This window comes from Staurois parvus, unplaced genomic scaffold (assembly GCF_062004578.1).
Source record: "Staurois parvus isolate SC_StPar_1 unplaced genomic scaffold, SC_StPar_1.0 ptg001162l, whole genome shotgun sequence".
NCBI classification, from domain to species: Eukaryota; Metazoa; Chordata; class Amphibia; order Anura; family Ranidae; genus Staurois; species Staurois parvus.
The window spans coordinates 5,791,711-5,812,716 of record NW_028318958.1 but is presented as its reverse complement, the minus strand read 5'-3'; the positions used below and the strand labels follow the sequence as shown (position 1 = coordinate 5,812,716).

The following is a 21,006-nucleotide window of genomic DNA, read 5'->3' as shown; positions in this document are numbered from 1 at the left end:
GTGTACGTGAAGCCCTCTTATCAGCTTGGCCTCTACCAGGTACGTGGCATGCCTCTACAATATGTCTATTTCTTTGTCAAGCATGTCAGGTTTTAATCTCCATGTCCCTCTTGGGAAGACTTACCCTTTCCATTTGTCCTAGTGACCACTGTCACTGGAACAAAAATATGATGGGAAATCCACCAGAATCAATCAGAACAGCTGTTGGGAAATATTCCAGTGGGGACACCTGTTCTGCAGAGAGGTAATTGTTGATATCCCCTTACTATAGAGGCAATTCCCTTCACTTTCTGTAGTGTCGGGAGGAGATAGGAAACCTCCACAACCAGACACAGCCAATTAAAATAAAAGAGACAGGGGTTTAACCCTACTCTACTCTGTCCAAAAGTACACAAACTTGAGCATCGTGGTGTATTGCTTTGTTGATAATGTTGTGTTGTGGAATTCCATGTGTTGAGGTGCTCAGCTAGTCCATTCAAAGTTAACAGTAGAGACATTTTGGAGAAATGGCATCTACTACATCCAGCCTGGTTGGCTGGCATCTTAGGGTGCTTAGGGCCAGTGACTCTGGATGAGCATGAGAGCCACGTAAGCTAGCATTTTCAAAAGGATAAACCAGTAACCTTAGCTTCCATATTCTCCCCATGACAAGTCAGAAGCTCCTTTTTGGCAACAACAAAGATATATACAAAAGTCACTCCAGGTAATGTTCCTGACAAGTCCCAGGAAGTTCTATTTGTGTGATGGCTCTACATTTTTATGTGTTCTGCTAACACATACCTCCAGTGTATTTCACAGTTACCAACTGCTTGCGAGATGTATTTCTCTGACAGATGAAATGCAAATATTATTTCTTTCACACACAGACACAAAGTTCAGTGCAGTCCTTCGCTTGGTAAACAGGGACGGAAAATGTACCTCACGCTTTTGCTCCACGGCGGATAAACATGCCATTACAGAGCGACATCTGGATGGTTCAAACTTTAGCAAGGCAGCAGCGAGAGCCCATCAAAACACAGAGCCGGTAATTTAGCGTCTAGTTTCCTAGCAACCTTCTTTATACATGCAAAACACATTTGCAAAAGTTGGACAGCTCTTGAGGGCTGCTGGTTTTTATTGAACGAAAGAAAAAAAAATCTGCTGAGATCATTTTTTGAAAGGATATGTAATCTCAGTTTCCATTTTAGATCCTTTTATATCTTTTAGTCCTCAAGGTTAAGTATTCTAATCCATTGTTCATTAAGACTGGGAAACTGGAGGTTAAGTCAGGCAAGTCAGCAATAATACCACTCCCAAAAACGAGCCAATAAGTTTACAATCCAACAGACGTCTTTTAACATTCTGATCGTGTTGATTCATGGTTCCAATGCTTGGCTTTATGTAGGAAGTGGTGCTCATTTGGGGCTATTGTACACAGGACAGTCCTACCATATGTTTTGAATTAGTCTGATGAAGTTTATTGGACATGTCTATTGTGTATCTAGGCATTCAAAACAAGTATTTAGTTGTGTATATTACTATCTAAATTTCAGCATCTTGTTTATTTGAGCAGGCCATTTTTTTTCTTTCTCATAAGCTTTCATCTTTGAGAAAGTACTGGCCATGAGAGGAATAAAAGTGATGTCCAAGGGTTAACTATAAACATGCTCCTCAAGTATTCTCATAAGAACAAAAATGGTTTTCTAATCAGATTGAAACATCAGGGAAAAAGGACATCTGCAGTCTCACCATGACCTATAAATAGCTTGGCGATTTAGCTCGGGTTGTAAAATGTCACCTTAACAGGATGGATTGGCTTGTATACATGGCAGAAAGAATGCACAAGTGCAGGGAGGCAGGAGGGCCCACTAACAGAACTATTTCCAGTTTTGAAAGTAATGCCATGCCATCTGGACGAGTGGTTTCCACAACACATTCCAGGGACATTTTTTCCAAACCTCTGATGTGGAAATGAATTTATAAACTTTGAGGTTGGCATGCAATGCCTAACATGAAAAGGAGAGACTAGGTGCATGTAATCCATTGGAAATTGACAGCTCCGTCAGGCTGCAAGGCCGCCCATGAATGGATTTGTCTGGGTCACTGGTGACCAATTAACCTTGGGATTAAATCTGAACTGCCATACAAACTACTCCCTAGTACAGCAGTCAGTGCACAAAGGGCGGTTGTTAGTGAGGAACTTTGAGAGCACTTACTCTTATACTCTAAAGAGTTTGCAAAGACGGGCTTTAGAATCCCTTGGTTCTGAAATAGCTGAGGTTAGATTGATTTGAGTTATTAGGGAATGTTTCTGTACTTGGTTGACTGAAGCCAGGATTATGAAAACCATGCTATTACCCCCATACACTGAGGTCCTGCAATGGCACTTATGCTTTACAGTGCTGGGTGTGTAGTTGCTTTCTAGGTTCAACCTTTTCGACTCTATTATACTATCTGTCAAGCTGGGTTAAGGAGCAACTCTATCCAGAACCGAAAATCTTATTTTGAGCTGGCATCCATTCTGTGGGTTGTGGAAATGCGCAGTAAAGCATACATTTTACCACACATTACTACAACCCATGGTCAGCTATACAGTGCGCTGTGGAGATATTAAAGTGATGTTAAGTTTTTGTTTTTTTAATAACAAACATGTCATACTTACCTTCTCTGTGTAATGTTTTTTCACAGAGCAGCCCTGATCCTCTTCCTCTCAGGTCCCCTTGCTGGCAGTTCTGGCCCCTCCCCCTTGACCAGTGCCCCCAATAGCATGCCGCTTGCTATGGGGTCACTGGTGTATGCTAGCTCTTAAGACTCACTCTATGTGTCAATAGGACTCATAAATGCATGGCTCGGCTCACCCCTGTTCTCTCCTCATTGGCTCACTGGATGGGATTGACATCAGTGGGAGCCAATGGCTTCACTGATATCTCAGCCAATGTGGAGAGAGAGACCCAGGACAACTGAGACCCTTGCACATCTCTGGATCAAGAGGGGGCTCAGGTGAGTATTGGGGGGACCGTGGGGGCAGCACACAGAAGGTTTGTTACTTTCATGCATAGAATGCATGAAGGTAGAAAACCTTCAGCTTTTACAACCACTTTAAGGAGCAATTCTACCCAGAATTGAAAATCTCCTTTTTGAGCTGGTGTCCCATCTGTGGGTTGTGGAAATGCGCAGTAAAGCAAATATTTTACCACACATTACCACAAAACACGGCCTGCTATACAGTGCACTGCGTGAAATTACAGTGTTACTAAAGGCAGTTTTTTTATTAAATAAGAAACGTTATAATCACCTGCTCTGTTCAATGGTATTGCACAGAGCGGCCACAAACCTTCTCTTCTGGGGTCCTCCACTTGTGATCTTGGCTCCTCCTCTTCTCTGTGTGCCCCCACAGCAAGCCGATTGCTATGGGGGCACACAGTGCGTACTAGCTCCCGAGCTGTGTGTGTCTATGGAGCCACACTCCAAAGACATACACCTCGTGGCTTGGTCCTGCCCCCTTCTTCATCCTCACAGTATTTGATTGACAGCAGAAGGAGCTAATAGCTCCGCCTGATTCCTGAGTCCCTGCATGAAGAGGAAAAGAGGAGAGAAGGGATCCAACCACGCACAGCACTGGATTGATTTAGGGAATGCATTAAAGCAGAGTTCCACCTAAAAAAATAAAAGTCAGCAGCTACAAAAACTGTAGTTGCTGACTTTTAAAATATAACCACTTACCTGTCCCTCAGTCCAGCGGTGTCTTCACCACCGCTGGTTTCACCGGCCATCTTCTCTCCCCAGTGCTGGCATCTTCAGTGTGGGCACCTGGCTGTGACAGCTTGCGGCTTCACAGCCAGGTGCCCACTGCGCATGCACGAGAAGCGCTGCACTTTGTGAATGGCCCCGTAGTCTTCTGGGATCTGTCATGCATCCCAGAAGACTACGGGGAGGGAGGGGGGAGGACAACTTCCGCTTCTGATCGCCTAGGCGATCGCAGCAGAAGTGGGAGCTGGTAACTGTCAAATTCGGGTACTCCCTCCCGCTCCCCAAAGGTGCCAATCCTTAACGTTGAGCAGGAGACAAAGGCTTAAAGCGGAACTTCCCCTTTTGGGTGGAGCTCCGCTTTAATGTAAGAAACATTTTGGCTTTAGAACCACTTTAGAGATGAATTCCACCTCGTCCAATCAGAGAATGCTTTGCATTCATTCATAAAATGTAAAGCATTCTCTGTATGTTGCCTGTGCTGAGCATCCAACCTCTTGTGTTAAGAATCAGGCTGACCGCTCGGCAATGACAGTTCGGGCTAGACGGAATCTGATTGATCAGCTGCTGACCATTCAGATGCCATTTAACCCAAACTGGCATCCCTGCTAGGAGAGGAAAGAAAGCTGCAGGATTTCAAATCCCCGCCACTTTGTCTCCTCTCCTACCACTGTACCACTGACACTCAGCATGGGATGCCTGCAGGGAGGTTTCCCGCACCACTCCAGTGTGAACTTGGACTATGATAAGCCTGGACTCACACAGGAGCAGCGGGGAAATCGCATTAGATTTGGACAGGAATCACATTCGTGTTCAAATTGCATGCTAATCTTTGTGGTGCAATTTGTATCGGTTAAGGTATCGGAACTATGAGTACTCATGAAAATACTCGGTATCGGCACAGATACCGATATTGGTATCGGTGCATCCCCACTGTAAATGCAAACCAACACACATTCATTGTAGGTGGAGGAGGTGGGCCTTTCATTTTCCCATCCCTCATTCATAAAGTTTTATGGCATTTATGGGAAAGGGCAAAAGGAGTTGCATAGTTGGCACTCTCGAGGTGTACCTATGACGGGTCCAGCGGTTATTTTGAGCCTCACAGTACAAGAAGATTACCTCTGTGTGATTATGGGGGGTTTCAGAGAACTGAAGTTTCTAATTAGAACAGCCACTAGCACAAGGGAAACTCTCACTGAATTTAGGTACCATCCCTTGTGCTCATTAAAAAGCAAGTCATTCTGCAGTGCAAGGAGCATGCTTTATAGAGGAAGACATTAGATTATCTCATCAGTTTGCTGCTTCTCCTTTCACTGTCCAGTCACAGGGTGGAGAGGAGAGAAGACTTGTAAGTGAAATGTTTTGGCTAGCACATGGAGAGGGAGATTCACTCCTCTATATGTACAGTATGTACTGATCACGAGAAAAAAAAAAAGTGAAAAACCGATATTCAGAGTTGTCCCCAGAACAATAGGCAAGGGGAAGGGAAATCTTCCAATGGGGACACCTGTTCCAGGGACAGCTATCTAAGGCTTAGTTTACATTTATGGCAGTCTCTGCTACCCCTCTGAAAAGTGATCTGCTGTGGAATGCTGGAAAAGCAATAGCATGCAGGTATTCAGGAGGTGATCTTGCAGATGTATCAGTTTACATGGTGAGACAAAGTATTTACCACTGACAGAGGTGCTTACAATGATTCGTTTTTATATACAGTATGTAAAATCTTTATCCTAAAAGGAGAAAACTGTTTGCTGTGACTGCTTACAAAGTATCAGCTGGCTTCAATTTAGTGTATTTATATCTGCTAGTACATCTAACAATCCCCATCCCCCAAAATGACAATACTGCTGTCCAAAGGTGCCCCCTGTGCTACTTCATGCAGAGTGGGTGCCCCCTAAAACAGGAGGTGTGCTATTGGCCAGATCGCCAGGTATAAATAAAGGGGGAAAGCTTTAAAAAAGAAAATGAATGCAGCCACCACATCTAATGATTGTTAAGACACAAAATGTTACATTTTTGGAAGGGTTGCACATTTTTTCATCGGCAAATATGAGTACAATATGTGCTTAAATACTCACCATTACCGATTACCGATACCTTTTCGGTGCGATTTGAGTCCGTACAAAATCAGTGGTTCAAATCACATTGCAAATTGCACAGCGCCCGCAGGGAAACCATATGTGATTCGGAGGGGAATAGCACGATATTCCTTTGAAAATCGCACATTTTTTTTGCAGTGCGATTTGAGCCAATTCATTTTGTAGGGACTCAAACCACACTGCAAAGGTTTCAGCGTCAGGTATTGGAGCATTTGCACGAGTACGAGTATTTGTGCAAATGCTTAGTATCGGCACCAATGCCTATACCACATTGGTATCTGTGCAACCTTAATTTTTGGTTTGGGGTTTAATACCACTTTAACCACTTACAACCCGGCCCATGTACATAAACGGCCGGACTGCAGCAGTGCAGGAGCGGGTGGTCGTTTTTAAAAGTCCTCCCATTTCCCTGCTTGTGCACACTCCCTAGGAGCGCGCAGCACCGAGATCCGGTGCCCGCTGTGTCTGGAGGTTACAGAAGAACACCGATTGCTGTATGGGACTTCTGTGTGAAGTCCCGATCATGTGATCACTAATTGACCAATCAGTGGTCACATGACTAGCAGAAAGCAAGATGTCACTTCCTTACATCATTGCTTACTACGTGTGAAATCTGTGAATTATCACCGAGGTCACATGGTACAAGGCTAGTCACAAGAGCCTTGTACCAGGTGACAAGCTGTGGCCAATCACAGCTCACACAGTATTTCTCAATGGCTGCAAGAATTCAGCCAGAGAGAAGGAGAAATTATTGCTGTTACAGCCTTTATGGGTGTAAAATAAATCAGTGTAAAAGAAAAAAGAAAAAAAAAATCTTCATCACCCCCACACGTAGTACAGTGTCACTATGGTGACATTGCTGCTAGGGTGACAGTATGTTTTACAAAAAACAAAAAAATAATAATAATATAAAAATGTAAAAAAAACTAATTTGGGTTATTTTTTTAAATAAAAAGATAGCTAAATAAATTTTGGCCAAGATATATAAAGAAAAATTATTTATTTGCAAACTTTTATAAGAAAAACACTTTTTTTTCAAAATTTTTGGACTTTTTAATTTATAAAGCAAAAAAATAAAAATCCCAGTGTTAAAAAATCATATGGGTACAGTGCTGCATAACCGCGCAACTGTCATTCAAAGTGTGATAGCACTGAAAGCTGAAAATTGGCCTGGGCAGGAAGGGGGTAAAAGTGTCTGGGCTTGAAGTGGTTAAGCAAAGCATTGCAGCACGTATACAGCCCCTTCCAGCTATATATTATCTTTTAGGTAGGTGGGGGGGGGGGGGGGGCAGTAAAACCATGGTTCAACTGTCTGTTTTTACTGCCCCCTTTCCACCCATGTAAATGATGCCTAAGAAGGGAATTTCCTTCACTTTGGGAGATTTCCTATTTCTTCCTCTTTTGTCTCTGGGGCAGGAAGTGGAAGGAATTTTCCCCAATGATACACAGGCAGAGTTTTCAACCCTTTCCGTACTCTATTGAAAACTAAAATGAAAACTAAAATGACCATACATACAATTTAATGGTATCACAGAGATCACATTCTGAGCATCATTTCTCACTGACGAGTTGTAGCATCTCCATTCATTCCTACGGGTGAGATGTATTCCACAGGATTGCTGGAAAATGGCTCATGCACAGTGCCTTGTTAATTAGTATCTTATATCTTTGTTGTCTCTCTACCTGGATACCCTTCCCTTGGTACTCCCCTTATTAGCACCCCTGCCATCAGAAGACACCAGGCCATAACACATGCTGAACAAGTAATATTGTATTCAACCTCTGCTATGACCTATTCGGCAGTTAGTTATGAATGTTCTCTTTAATATGGAATGTAAACGCAGTTTGAATTTTTGGCACCTTAATTTCTTTATATAAAATGTGTAAATCTTTCTACCTCTCTTACGTAAAAAAAATGTGTTTCCACCCCAGCTTATGATAAGACTTTCTCTGTGAACTCTAATACCTCTCTGTGGGTACGAAATTCAAATTCACGTCTTAGCCACGAACCACAGGAGCAACATTACCCACGCCTTTCCTAAAGGCTTTGGGCGCCCTCTCAAATAGAAAGCAGCCGTCCAAGATTCAAGTCAGCCAGCTGAAGAAATCCTCCAGGGTCCTGTTTAAACTTTCTGTTGCAGAACTGACATTTGCAATCTCCTCCACCCAACCTGTGCAGCTCAGTTATAAACTGCTCAGCGTGACCCCAGGCGAAACGCCGGGCTGCCAAAAAAAAAGCCGAGAGCGATGCTGTATAATGATCGGAGGATTTTATTTATTCAGTCATTCATTTGATTACTTTTTAAGGTCGATATAATAAGATGCAATTTAAAGAAAACATGTAATTAGAATAATAGCAATAAAAAAAAAAGTATATCTTCTGCTCTGCAGATCCCTCCTGAGATCCTTGGGATTCCCCCCTAACTTTCTATGCAAACAGTGACTTACTAAAGTCAGAGCATAGCCACACCCTTATACTGCATCCTATGTATCCTCTGCCACCTAGTGTGAGGCCTGTCCTATTATTATTATTATACAGGATTTATATAGCGCCAACAGTTTGCACAGCGCTTTACGATATAAGGGAGACAGTACTATTACAATACATTTCAGTACAGAAGAAATATGAGGGCAACACCTATGCTCCAGTTTTCATAAAACTGACATACAAAGTATGGGGGCTGGAAAACAAAGGCTATTTTCTGGCTCCTTTAAGTTCCTGCCTTTGAAAGCCAAGGATTTGTTTTTTAAATTGCTCTCTACAGATATACTTATGAGGATAATATCATTTTTAAAGTGTTACTAAACTCACAACAGTAAAATCTGTCTGTATATGCAGTAAAGTATGCTTGTTATACTCACTCTGGAACCTAAGGGGCAGGGGCGGACTGACAACTTATGGGGCCCCCGGGCAATAGGGGATCATGGGGCCCCTGTGTCCTTGCCCAAACTCAAAAAAGCCTATTAACAAGGTACCAGGGGCATCTCATGGGGCCCCCTACTGACCCCGGGCCCTCGGGCAGTGCCCGAGTTTCCAAATGGTCAGTCCGCCCCTGCTAAGGGGTTAACCCTCCGCATTGTGTAAAAAGGCTGTTTGATCATGTCTTCTCTGATCCTCCTCTTCTTCAACTGCCCCCAATACATCTGCTGATAGAACAGAGCCTTGGGGCAAGCTGCACATTCTCAGTTTGGTGTGTATTGCTAGAGAGTTTTTTTTTCTTGGGAGAGTGCATGTGATCAGCACAGGGTCAATCGGCATTGTTCAGACAGAGGTCAGGGGTTATGCAACTTCATAGGAGAGAACGAAAACTCCTTCTACAAGCTTTAACCAGTGCTTTGCTGGACACTGATAAAAGCCACAAGATTACAATATACTGCTGATGAGAAAAGGTATTTAGCAGTTTATATTTATTAAAATAAATGCATTTCCATGTTCTGTGTATTGTGGGAGACCAGATATAGTGAATGCAGGGTCCTGGGTTTAGTAACAATTCTTACACATTCTGAATAGCAGGCACCTCCGGGTGCAAGCATACCTCATCTGACCCCCTGTATATCCATATCCCAGTTTCTGTATCTGGCCCAGTACCTTGCACCTTACTATTGGCCTATAGGCAGGTGCAGTCTGATTTCTCCACTGTTGGTGGTGCTCAACCTGAGTGGTACCACAGCCTGGAGAGGAAGCCAAGGGAAGACACCTCTTCTTTATGGTTTCCTGGGTCAATGGTGCAGCATTCCGGTTGGCTACGCTGCAGTCATGTGACCCTTGGTTGTCATCTTGGATCAGGAAGGTCTATATATGTCCCTACCCCCTGGTTTTGGCACACATTTTGTGAGTGGCTAGTGTAGGGAGAGTGACCCCACTTGCTAGGGAGAGAAACTAGTGGTAGGAAAATGTTACTGGCAAGGAAGAAAAGGATAAGGACTTGTTGGCCTGGAAGAAATCTCCCCTCTTGGGACCAGAGCAGCCAGGCTGCACTTCTTCCTCTGCAACAGACACTGTTGGCCCCTCTCCTCAGCCACATCTGACTGCATTGAACTGTGAGTTGTTTCTCTAGGAGCGCTCTCTCCTGTCAGAGTGTTTATAACGTTGGCATTCTATTCAATACAAGTTCCAAGTTTTACTGCAATCGTGTATTTACTGCCTGTATCATGCTGCACCTCACAACAGGCCCATCACCATTATGGGTCCCACCACTAATCTATAGCCCAATAGTGGAGTAGAGGAGGCAGAATCAGCATCCTAGCAGTTTTTTTGTTTTTTTTTCGGTGTGCAGACCCAAGCAGCTGACCCAAGTGAACTCATCTTAATATTATGTGTTCGCTGAGTATTTAGTCCACATACATTCTTTTTGCAGAGGAGATAGATCATAACAGCATCATTTTTATTGTCAACTTTTTGATGAAGCTCAGTCCATCCTTCTGAAGACCTTCACGACCGTCTTGAGAAAGATGGACTGAGCTCCCTTCAAACATTGACAATTGAAACGCTATTGTTTTCATCTATCCAGGGGCGGACTGACCATTGGGGAACTTGGGCACTGCCCAAGGGCCCGGAGTCAGTAGAGGGCCCCATGAGATGTCCCTGGTACCTTTCATAGGCTTTTTTGGGTGTGATTTGTGTGTGGGCAAGGACACAGGGGCCCCGTGATCCCCTATTGCCCGGGGGCCCCATGAGTTGTCAGTCCACCCCTGGATCTATCTCATCTGCAAGACCCATAAAGGCACCTATACCAGTTTTGGATTTGTATGTATTTCTTTGTGGGTGAGTACCTGGGCTGTTACCCCAAACATAGAGTGTGGTGGCTTCCCTTGGGATTCTTTCACTTTTTCTCATCCCTGATGATGAGGATGGAGGAACAGTCCCTGAAATGCATTGGCGTTACAAACAGATTATCAATTATAAATTATAAACTAGTATTTGGACTAAATATAATGCAATGCAATGCTTTAGCTCTAAATTACATATCTAGATCTTGACAGATTCTCTTGAAGAGCATATCTTAAAGAGGTACTGTCACTTTGCCCATTCGAAACAAAGTGTCAGTGTCGGTGAAAACCAACCCTCACAGTCCCACTGACACCTCCACAGAGATATCCTGAAGCTCCTTCCTATGTTTCATCGGGTGTCAGAGCCTAGAGGCAGTGGTAACATCGCCACTTCCCTAGGTAAGGCCACTAGACCTCAACACTATCATATGGAACAAAGTCACATGCTCCCCCATACCCAAAAGCATTGGGTACCTTGCATCTGCAGAGTTAGCAGTGTCAGTGGATCTGTAGGGAGATGGGAATCAGTGGGCTGGTAGGAGACTCTGAACAGCAAAGTGACAGCATCTCTTACATATGAAAACTGTTTCACTGAAACTCAGTAGCACAACCTACCTGTTGTCCTATTTTGGAACTTTTAGGACCCATTGACACTGTTGCAATGCAAACACGCTAAAATGCATGTATTCAACTTCCCCAAAAAGTACCTTTTCCCAGCACAGAGCTGAAGTGCATTTTGAAAAATACGACAAGCCTGTATTTTTCTGTGGTTTTCTGAATTGGGAGGCCAACACAAGTCAATGGCAGCGCATCTAAGTGCATATAAAGCAACAAGTATTAACAAGCCTTGGCCAATGGCCTATGAACTCCACTCCAAATCCTAACTTTAGAAATGCACTGGAAACGCAGCATATGTCAATAACTCAATCCTCTTGTATTGAGCTGTGTTGTTGCTGTATTGTCTCCTGTTATATTGTAAAGCGCTGAGAAAACTGTTGGTGCTATATACATCCTGTATAATAATTTATTATAACAAAGCTAATGCTTTATTATAACAAATAATAATTATTATTTATAATAATTATTATTATACAGGATTTATTATTTATTATAAATAATAAATTACAAAGCTAATGGCCACTATTCAGTGCTCCTACTCCTTGACCTCTCCGCGGCCTTCGACACAGTCGACCACCCCCTCTTCCTCAGAAAACTACACTCCCTCGGCCTGAGACTCCGCTCTCTCCTGGCTCTCTTCCTATCTATCACAACGTTCCTTCAGTGTTACCTATAATGCTGCCACCTCCCCCTCACTCCCCCTCTCTCTTGGGGTCCCTCAAGGCTCCATCCTCGGGACTCTTCTCTTCTCCATCTACACCTCCTCCCTTGGCCAACTCATACACTCTCATGGTTTCAACTACCACCTCTATGCCGATGACACGCAAATCTATCTCTCAACCCCCCACCTCACCCCCTCAGTCTCCACCCGAATCACAAACCTACTGAGCGACATATCACACTGGATGTCGCTCCACTTCCTTAAACTGAACCTCTCCAAAACCGAGCTCCTAGTCTTCCCCCAGCCCGCACACCACCCCCCATTGACCTCTCCATCACGTCCAACAATACCACTATCAGACCCGCCCAGCGGGCCAGAGTACTTGGTGTCACTCTGGATTCCAACCTATCCTTCCAGCCCCAAGTCCAATCATTAACAAACTCATGCAGACTCCACCTCCGCAACATCGCCAAAATCCGCACATTTCTAACCCCAGAAACCACTAAACAGCTCATCCACTCCCTCATCATATCACAACTCGATTACTGCAACTCCCTCCTCACTGGCCTGCCCCGCCACAGGCTATCCCCGCTTCAGTCGATCCTGAATACGGCAGCCAGACTCATTCACCTTACCAACCGCTCCGTTTCCGCCACCCCTCTCTGCCAATCCCTCCACTGGCTTCCGATTGCGCAACGGACCAAATTCAAAATCCTAACACTGACGTACAAAGCCGTCCACCATACTGCCCCAAATTACATCACCAACCTAATATCCAAGTACCACCCAACATGCACACTCCGCTCCTCACAAGACCTCCTTCTCTCTAGTTTCCTGGTCTCCTCCTCCCATGCCCGCCTCCAAGATTTCTCCAGGGTGTCACCCATCCTCTGGAACTCCCTGCCCCAACCCATCAGACTATCACCTACTCTCCTCTCCTTTAGGCGCACCCTGAAAACCCACCTCTTCAGGGAAGCCTACCCCACCCCCTGCTAATTTGCCGACCTCCTCCACTCTTTCTACCACTCCATCCACCATCTCCTCCTGTGCCACCATCCCCTCCCTCCTAGATTGTAAGCTCGAAAGAGCAGGGCCCTCGAACCCCTTGTGTATCGCATTGTATTATTATTGTACTGTCGCATGTTCTGTCCCCCTTTGTAATGTACAGCGCTAAGCGAACTGTTGGCGCTTTATAAATACTGTATAATAATAATAATAACTCATGCCAGCGCACAAACGACTATCAATACTCCCATCGCACGTTCCTGGAATGGGCTGAGAAGTAAATGGGTGCTGTAGTAACAACCAACTGGAAAGTGATAACCTCACAGATCAAAGTACAGAACATATTTTCCAGCACGCCATGGATCTGTGAGTTATATTACTTGAAGATCCATGGTGTGCTGCAAATATGTACGTTGGAATGCATGATGAGGCTTGACAACGTACCTGCCTAAAGATTATAAACTGCACACATAACGAAAATCCCAGCATGCCCCTAGAAAACAGGGAATGCTGGGATCTGTAGCTGTTCCCCGGCTAGACAGGAACAGGCTGCTGAGCTAGAGGAATATTTTGCTATAGCTTCAGGTGTAAGTGTGCGATGTCATGACTTAGGAATGCCTGAATCCTGGCCTGGATGAAAACATGCTTGGCACATTTGGTTAAACCTCCTTACTCCAACTCGTAAACTCTGTGTGAAGCAGAGACACATTCTAAACTATAGGAAGTTTAAAGGAAACCTCCATGTTTGCCCCATTATTCATATTACGAGTAGAGATGAGTCTATCTGCCTGGGTTGAGTTTGCAAAGAGTTTCGGGAATCCTGCCCAGAATTCAAAGTTTGCAAACTTTGCGTCAAACACCACTGAAGTCAAAGAGGGGGTCTCCTTTGTCAATTCTGTCCATTTATAGGGTTAATAAGCAAGCTATCATGAAACAAAAGGCATGGGAAGCCAGTCACTACCATGGGGAATATGTACCAATGTCAAGATTTAAAAAATAAACAGTATTTCTCCCTATTAAGAAATGGCAGCTTTCCCCAATGGTGACCTATACTCTTCCATAAATGAACAATCATTTTTTGATTGATCAAAATACAATTGACAAAATCATCTCATTGCTGCTGATCAATGAAAACCCACAGATAATTTTCTGCTCTGGCCAATGGATTTAGTTTGATCAAATCTGGTCTGAATTGATCGGAAGGAAGGCTATTCACAATTGGACTGTTTGCAAGTTTGATTGTTTAGATCAGGGGTGTTCAACCTGCGGCCAAAGAGGGCTTTGCATGCGGCCCAACACAAAATTGTAAACTTGTAGCAGTTCATGACTGGATGGATGCCAGGGATGCCGTGTTTGGCATAGCAATTTCAGATGTGGCAAGCACAGACAAGCAGGGCCCAGGAAAGTCTGGAGGGATGCCATGGAAGTGCCACATGACCAGATCTAAGGGGGCACTGGGGTGGCCTGCACCCCCCCCCAGATTTCAGATGTGCTCCCCCACCACTGACACTGTGCTTTGCCACCTCCCATCCCTGCTCTGTACACACACACATAGTTGATCTGTTTATCTGCCCAACTTTTACTGCTCATCAGCTATCCTTAGGCCCCATTCACGCTTTCAGATTTTGAATCACTGCGATTCTGCCTGCGATTCCAAATTACACTACAATCATGGCAAAATGCACCATGTAACGCTTGCTGCCCCAAAAGGAGCAGAAGCTTCATGCAATGCGTTTTGTCACTTGATTATATTGCGTGACAATCGCAGCAAAATTGTACCACGTTTGAGGTGCCATTACAAATGAATGGCACCCAATCACGCATCATGTGTGTTACCATGATTGCAGTGCGATTTGAAGTCATGGACAGAAGCGCCGCGATTCTGCCCGCAATTCAAAATCGCAAAAAGTGAATGGAGATTTATTGTTAGTGTTGTGTGCAACCCAAGACAATTCCTCTTCTTGCAATGTGGCCCAGGAGAGTCAAAAGGTTGGAAATCCCTGGGTTCGACTGATCAGATACTAAACTCAAAGCGTCTTTTGGCCACCATAACAGCTCCAACGCACTCTGACAATATGGCTGCCACGAGCCCACCCTTTTATAAGGATGAAGCTAGGTTATCCATTCCTTCAAACTATTGGCTCTGATGACTCAGCTGACTAGGGAAGAGACCATGCACTGCAATATGTATTCTTCTGTATTGATTGTGTTGTCTGGTTCTATTCTGTCCTGCATTGACAAAAAAAACAGGCCATATTTTTGGGCTCCATACAAACTGGGCGTTTTAATGACTCTGGTAACGTCAGCTGTGTAAAGTCACGTTAAAAACTTGAGTTTTTTAGCATTTTTGCATTAATATTTAGCAGCGTTTTGCTGCGTTTTTTCATGTTTGTGTTTTTTAGCAATGTCCAAAAATGTTGGTTGCTGCGTTTTACCAAATTTTTCCACGTTTTTCAGCATTAGAGCATTTTTGCAGCTAAAAAAACTCCTCTAGAAACCCACTAGTTCTGGGATATTTTTCCAACCAAAAAACGCTGATTACAGTCTATGTGTGCATGGACACATAGGATAACATGCTGGGGAGTTTACTGGCTGTAGAAAAAAACCGCCAAAAACAGCGGCTGTAAAAACGTCCAGTATGCATGAGGACCTATAAGTGCAATACGGGTAAAGACATGTAATCGCATAAACGCAAAAATCAAAACAGTCCGTTTTTAAAGTTTCCTTTAAAAAAGTTTATTGAAGTTAAAAAAAAGTTACAATGAAGAGCGTGTTAAAATGCAGGTCAAGGCACGTGCGTTTAGCTGCATTCAACGCACGCCCTGCAGTGTGGATGGACCCTAAAAGAAAAAGTGTGAACATTTAAATAATTGTTATTGATGACATTTACAACGTGTCACTGGCAGAAAGGCGGGATCACGCTTTAACGTGGTGGAATTTGGCGTTCTTCCATGTCACTTCAGCAGGTCAGATCGTTTTCAGTGACATAACAGGAGGGAGAATAACAAGCTGAAAACTGACACTTATTTCTTTGAGGGATAGGTGGATAATCAAGATAATATGTCAGGAATCCTTACATGCTCAGCGAAAAGGTACGCAGCCGCCTGAGGCACTCGATGTGGAAGGAATGTTCTTGTTTATCCCAATTACTCATGGTGTCAGGGAATATCTCTGCAGCGTAAGAGCAGGGTGTACCGCGCTCTGATTGTATTTTCAAAATGAAATAAATGACTATGTTTAGGAAAACTGAGCTGGGAAAGCTGCGTGTTTCCAGACAAGGAAAAACAAGGCTGAAAAACACCTGCTGGGCATAGCTAAATGATGGACCGAGTCCAGAGGAGCGCCTGTGCAAACGGCATTCCAAAGTGCACTTTCAGAGTTAGAGTTTGCATGCCGTCAGTGCTTGGCATGTCTGCTTTTCATTTTCAAGTTATTATAGACCAGCATAATGATCATTACTGCCAGATACTGCGAATACTGCTGCTGTCAGCAGTGATAGTACTAGTGCTCTGTTTTCTATCACTGCTTCTATTACAACTGACAATTCAACTAGTGCAAATACAACTACTACTAGTCATTTTTACTATTGCTAGTACAGTTATTATTTCTTTTACTACTACCACTACTGTTACCACTATAACAGTCATTACTGCTACTGCATCTACCACTACCGCCAATGTCTGTGGTACTTCTACTATTACAACAACTGCAACTACAACTACTACCGCCAGTGCTCATGGTACCTCTACTATAACAACAACTACAACTACTACCACCAGTGTTCATGGTACCTCTACTATTACAACAACTGCAACTACAACTACTACCGCCAGTGCTCATGGTACCTCTACTATAACAACAACTACAACTACTACCGCCAGTGTTCATGGTACCTCTACTATTACAACAACTGCAACTACAACTACTACCACCAGTGTTCATGGTACCTCTACTATTAAAACAACTACAACTACTACCTCCAGTGTTCATGGTACCTCTACTATTACAACAACTACAACTACTACCACCAGTGTTCATGGTACCTCTACTATTACAACAACTGCAGCTACAACTACTACCGCCAGTGTTCATGGTACCTCTACTATTACAACAACTACAACTACTACCTCCAGTGTTCATGGTACCTCTACTATAATAACAACTACAACTACTACCGCCAGTGTTCATGGTACCTCTACTATAACAACAACTACAACTACTACCGCCAGTGTTCATGGTACCTCTACTATTACAACAACTACAACTACTACCTCCAGTGTTCATGGTACCTCTACTATAATAACAACTACAACTACTACCGCCAGTGTTCATGGTACCTCTACTATTACAACAACTACAACTACTACCACCAGTGTTCATGGTACCTCTACTATTACAACAACTGCAACTACAACTACTACCGCCAGTGTTCATGGTACCTCTACTATAACAACAACTACAACTACTACCGCCAGTGTTCATGGTACCTCTACTATAACAACAACTACAACTACTACCGCGAGTGTTCATGGTACCTCTACTATAACAACAACTACAACTACTACCGCCAGTGTTCATGGTACCTCTACTATTACAACAACTACAACTACTACCACCAGTGTTCATGGTACCTCTACTATTACAACAACTGCAACTACAACTACTACCGCCAGTGTTCATGGTACCTCTACTATAACAACAACTACAACTACTACCGCCAGTGTTCATGGTACCTCTACTATTACAACAACTACAACTACTACCACCAGTGTTCATGGTACCTCTACTATAACAACAACTACAACTACTACCGCCAGTGTTCATGGTACCTCTACTATAACAACAACTACAACTACTACCGCCAGTGTTCATGGTACCTCTACTATTACAACAACTGCAACTACAACTACTACCGCCAGTGTTCATGGTACCTCTACTATAACAACAACTACAACTACTACCGCCAGTGTTCATGGTACCTCTACTATTACAACAACTGCAACTACAACTACTACCGCCAGTGTTCATGGTAGCTCTACTATTACAACAACTGCAACTACAACTACTACCGCCAGTGTTCATGGCACCTCTACTATTACAACAACTGCAACTACAACTACTACTGCCAGTGTTCATGGTACCTCTACTATTACAACAACTGCAACTACAACTACTACCACCAGTGTTCATGGTACCTCCTACTATTACAACAACTGCAGTTACAACTACTACCGCCAGTGTTCATGGTACCTCTACTATTACAACAACTGCAACTACTACTACCACTAATCTTCATGATACCTCTACTATTAAATCTTCGGTAGCTACTGTTGATGTGTGTAGTACCTCTACTATTAATACTACAATAGCTACTACCATCAAGGTTTGTGGTACCTCTACTATTAATACTACAGCAGCTACTACCACCAATGTTTGTAGTACCTCTACTATTACAACTATTGTAGCTTCTACTACCACCAATGTTACTGGTACCGCTACTCTTACAACTACTGTAGCTACTATTACCACCAATGTTACTGGTACCTCTGCTATTACAACTACTGTAGCTACTACTACCACCAATGTTACTGGTACCTCTGCTATTACAACTACTGTAGCTTCTACTACCACCAATGTTACTGGTACCTCTACTATTACAATTACTGTAGCTACTACTACCACCAGTGTTGCTGGTACCTTTACTATTACAACTACTGCAGCTTCTACTACCACCCATATTACTGATACCTCTACTATTACAACTATTGCAGCTTCTACTACCACCAGTGTTGCTGGTACCTCTACTATTACAACTACTGTAGCTAATATTACCACCAGCGTTACTGGTACCTCTACTATTACAAAGTCTGTAGCTACTACTACCACCAATGTTACTGGTACCTCTACTATTACAACTACTGTAGCTTTTACTACCACCAATGTTACTAGTACATCTACTATTACAACTGCTGTAGCTACTACTACCACCAATGTTACTGGTAACTTTACTGTTACTACTACTGTAGCTACTATTAACACCAATGTTACTGGTACCTCTATTATTACAACTACTGTAGCTTCTACTACCACCAATGTTGCTGGTACCTCTACTATTACAACTACTGCAGCTACTACTACCACCAATGTTTGGGATACTTAATATTACTATTAGTGCAACTACTACTACATCCAATGTTTATGATACATTTACTATTACAACTTCTGCAACTATGACTACTACTAATGTTACTAGTATGTCTACTATCAAAACTACTGCATTTACTACTGCACCCAATAATAAGAGTAACTCTACTATTAAAATTACTGCATCTACTATGACCACCAACGTTACTGATACCTCTGTTATTACTACTATTGCAACAACTACTACTACCACTGTTCACAGTACCTCTGCTTTTACAACTACTGCAGCTACTACTACTACCAATGTTATTGATACTTCTGCTATAACAACTACTGCAGCTACTACCACCAATTTTACTGGTGCCTTAACCATTACTACTACAGAAGCTACTACTACTACTACCAATGTTACTGATACCTCTACTATAACTAACACTCTACCATTAATACTTACAATTTCTACTATTACTACTACTATTATTTATGATTACATTACCACAGGTATTGCTTACACTACTACTGATTCTATTGTTGGTAATACTGGTACTCATAGTTGGCCTTGGCTTAAAGTGGCCACTTGTAAGCAGTAGCACCTCCTTATACTCATCCTTATACCTTATATTAGTATAGATAGTAACTGGTACTACTAACATTTTTAGTAGAACTACTGTAGTTTTTACTACTGCTGCTATTGCTACTTCCATAATTCCTAGTAAAATGCTACTGCTGTTATTACTACTTATGTTCATTACATGTGGTTCAACTAGAGGTTACTACTACCAGTAATAATGCTCTGACTACTTTCAAAGTTGCCGCTACTTTCCTAGCATCCAACTTCTGACAAACTGCCAGAAACATTCTTGGTAACCTCTTTTTCAACTCAGTCTTATTAACATGAACTCAATTAACACAGAAATGAAGAAGCAGTACTAATAGACAATCAGTTTATGTGCTTACAAGAAACATGCTAATAGGAGGAGGGAGCAGAGTGACAGAGACATGAGATCATCTGTGTTCTGCTTATCTTTTCACTGTCCATTTACAGGCTGGGGAAGGTCCAGGACCTTCCTATTTCCTCTGACCTGGGATCAGAGGAAATAGGTTGAATGATGCTGGTCATTAGACTGAGGACATCTAGTGGCATAATAAAAGTACTGCATGAGAAATGTCTTGATTGAGGCTGAATAAACTCTAAATCCTATCAAACCTTGCTTGACCTGCAAAGGGTCTTATAAAGTTTTGGGAGGGCATGTAGGGAGAAGGGGTCCTACAAAATCTTTGAACTTGACCCATTTAGATCTGTCCCAAACCTGAACTCTTGTTTGGTTAATAAGATGGACACTGGTTACTATAGACAGCAACACTGATTTTTATGCCTGCTTTTTATATATTAGAAAGTCATTTCTAGGGATTTTTTGCCACTGAGGTGGGAGACCTAACTATTCCCCAGACTCCTACAGGTGACACCTTGGCATTGTGCCACATTTAATACTCTAGATTCTGACCTCTTATTTTATCAAGAATAAAAAAAAACAAGAGAATAGGAACACCTGGCGGGGTTACAATGTTACAATCGATTGGTAGCTTTTTATTATGAAGCTGATGGGTGTAAATGATCACATACATTTCCAGGGTCAAATTGAGCTAACCACTTTATTTATTTATTTTTTTTAGAAGACATAATAAAGCAGTTTAACAACAACAGACATTACAGCCAAACTACAGCCAAAACCTTTTTTTTTTTTTAGAAGAATGGATGAGGTTTAGAGCCTCTGAAAGGTTTTAATTTCTGTTTATGACCCCCACTTTGGAAATTCACCCTTACATCCTGTCCTAGTGACACCAGGATAAGAAATTGACACACAGGCGTCACCAGAATGGGAAGGCTCAGACATCCATAAAATCCTAAAAGAAGTTTTAACCCTTTATGCTCTTCTGGGAAAAAAGTGTTTTGTTGCTATCTCTTTAAAGAGACGCTTT

At 42.8% G+C, this 21,006-nt stretch overlaps 1 protein-coding gene across 1 annotated transcript in view; it reads right to left on the bottom strand.

The window, feature by feature from the left end:
• Positions 1-21,006, bottom strand: part of ADAMTS5 (ADAM metallopeptidase with thrombospondin type 1 motif 5) — a 170,656-nt gene that overhangs the window by 147,732 nt on the left and 1,918 nt on the right. The window lies entirely within an intron of this gene.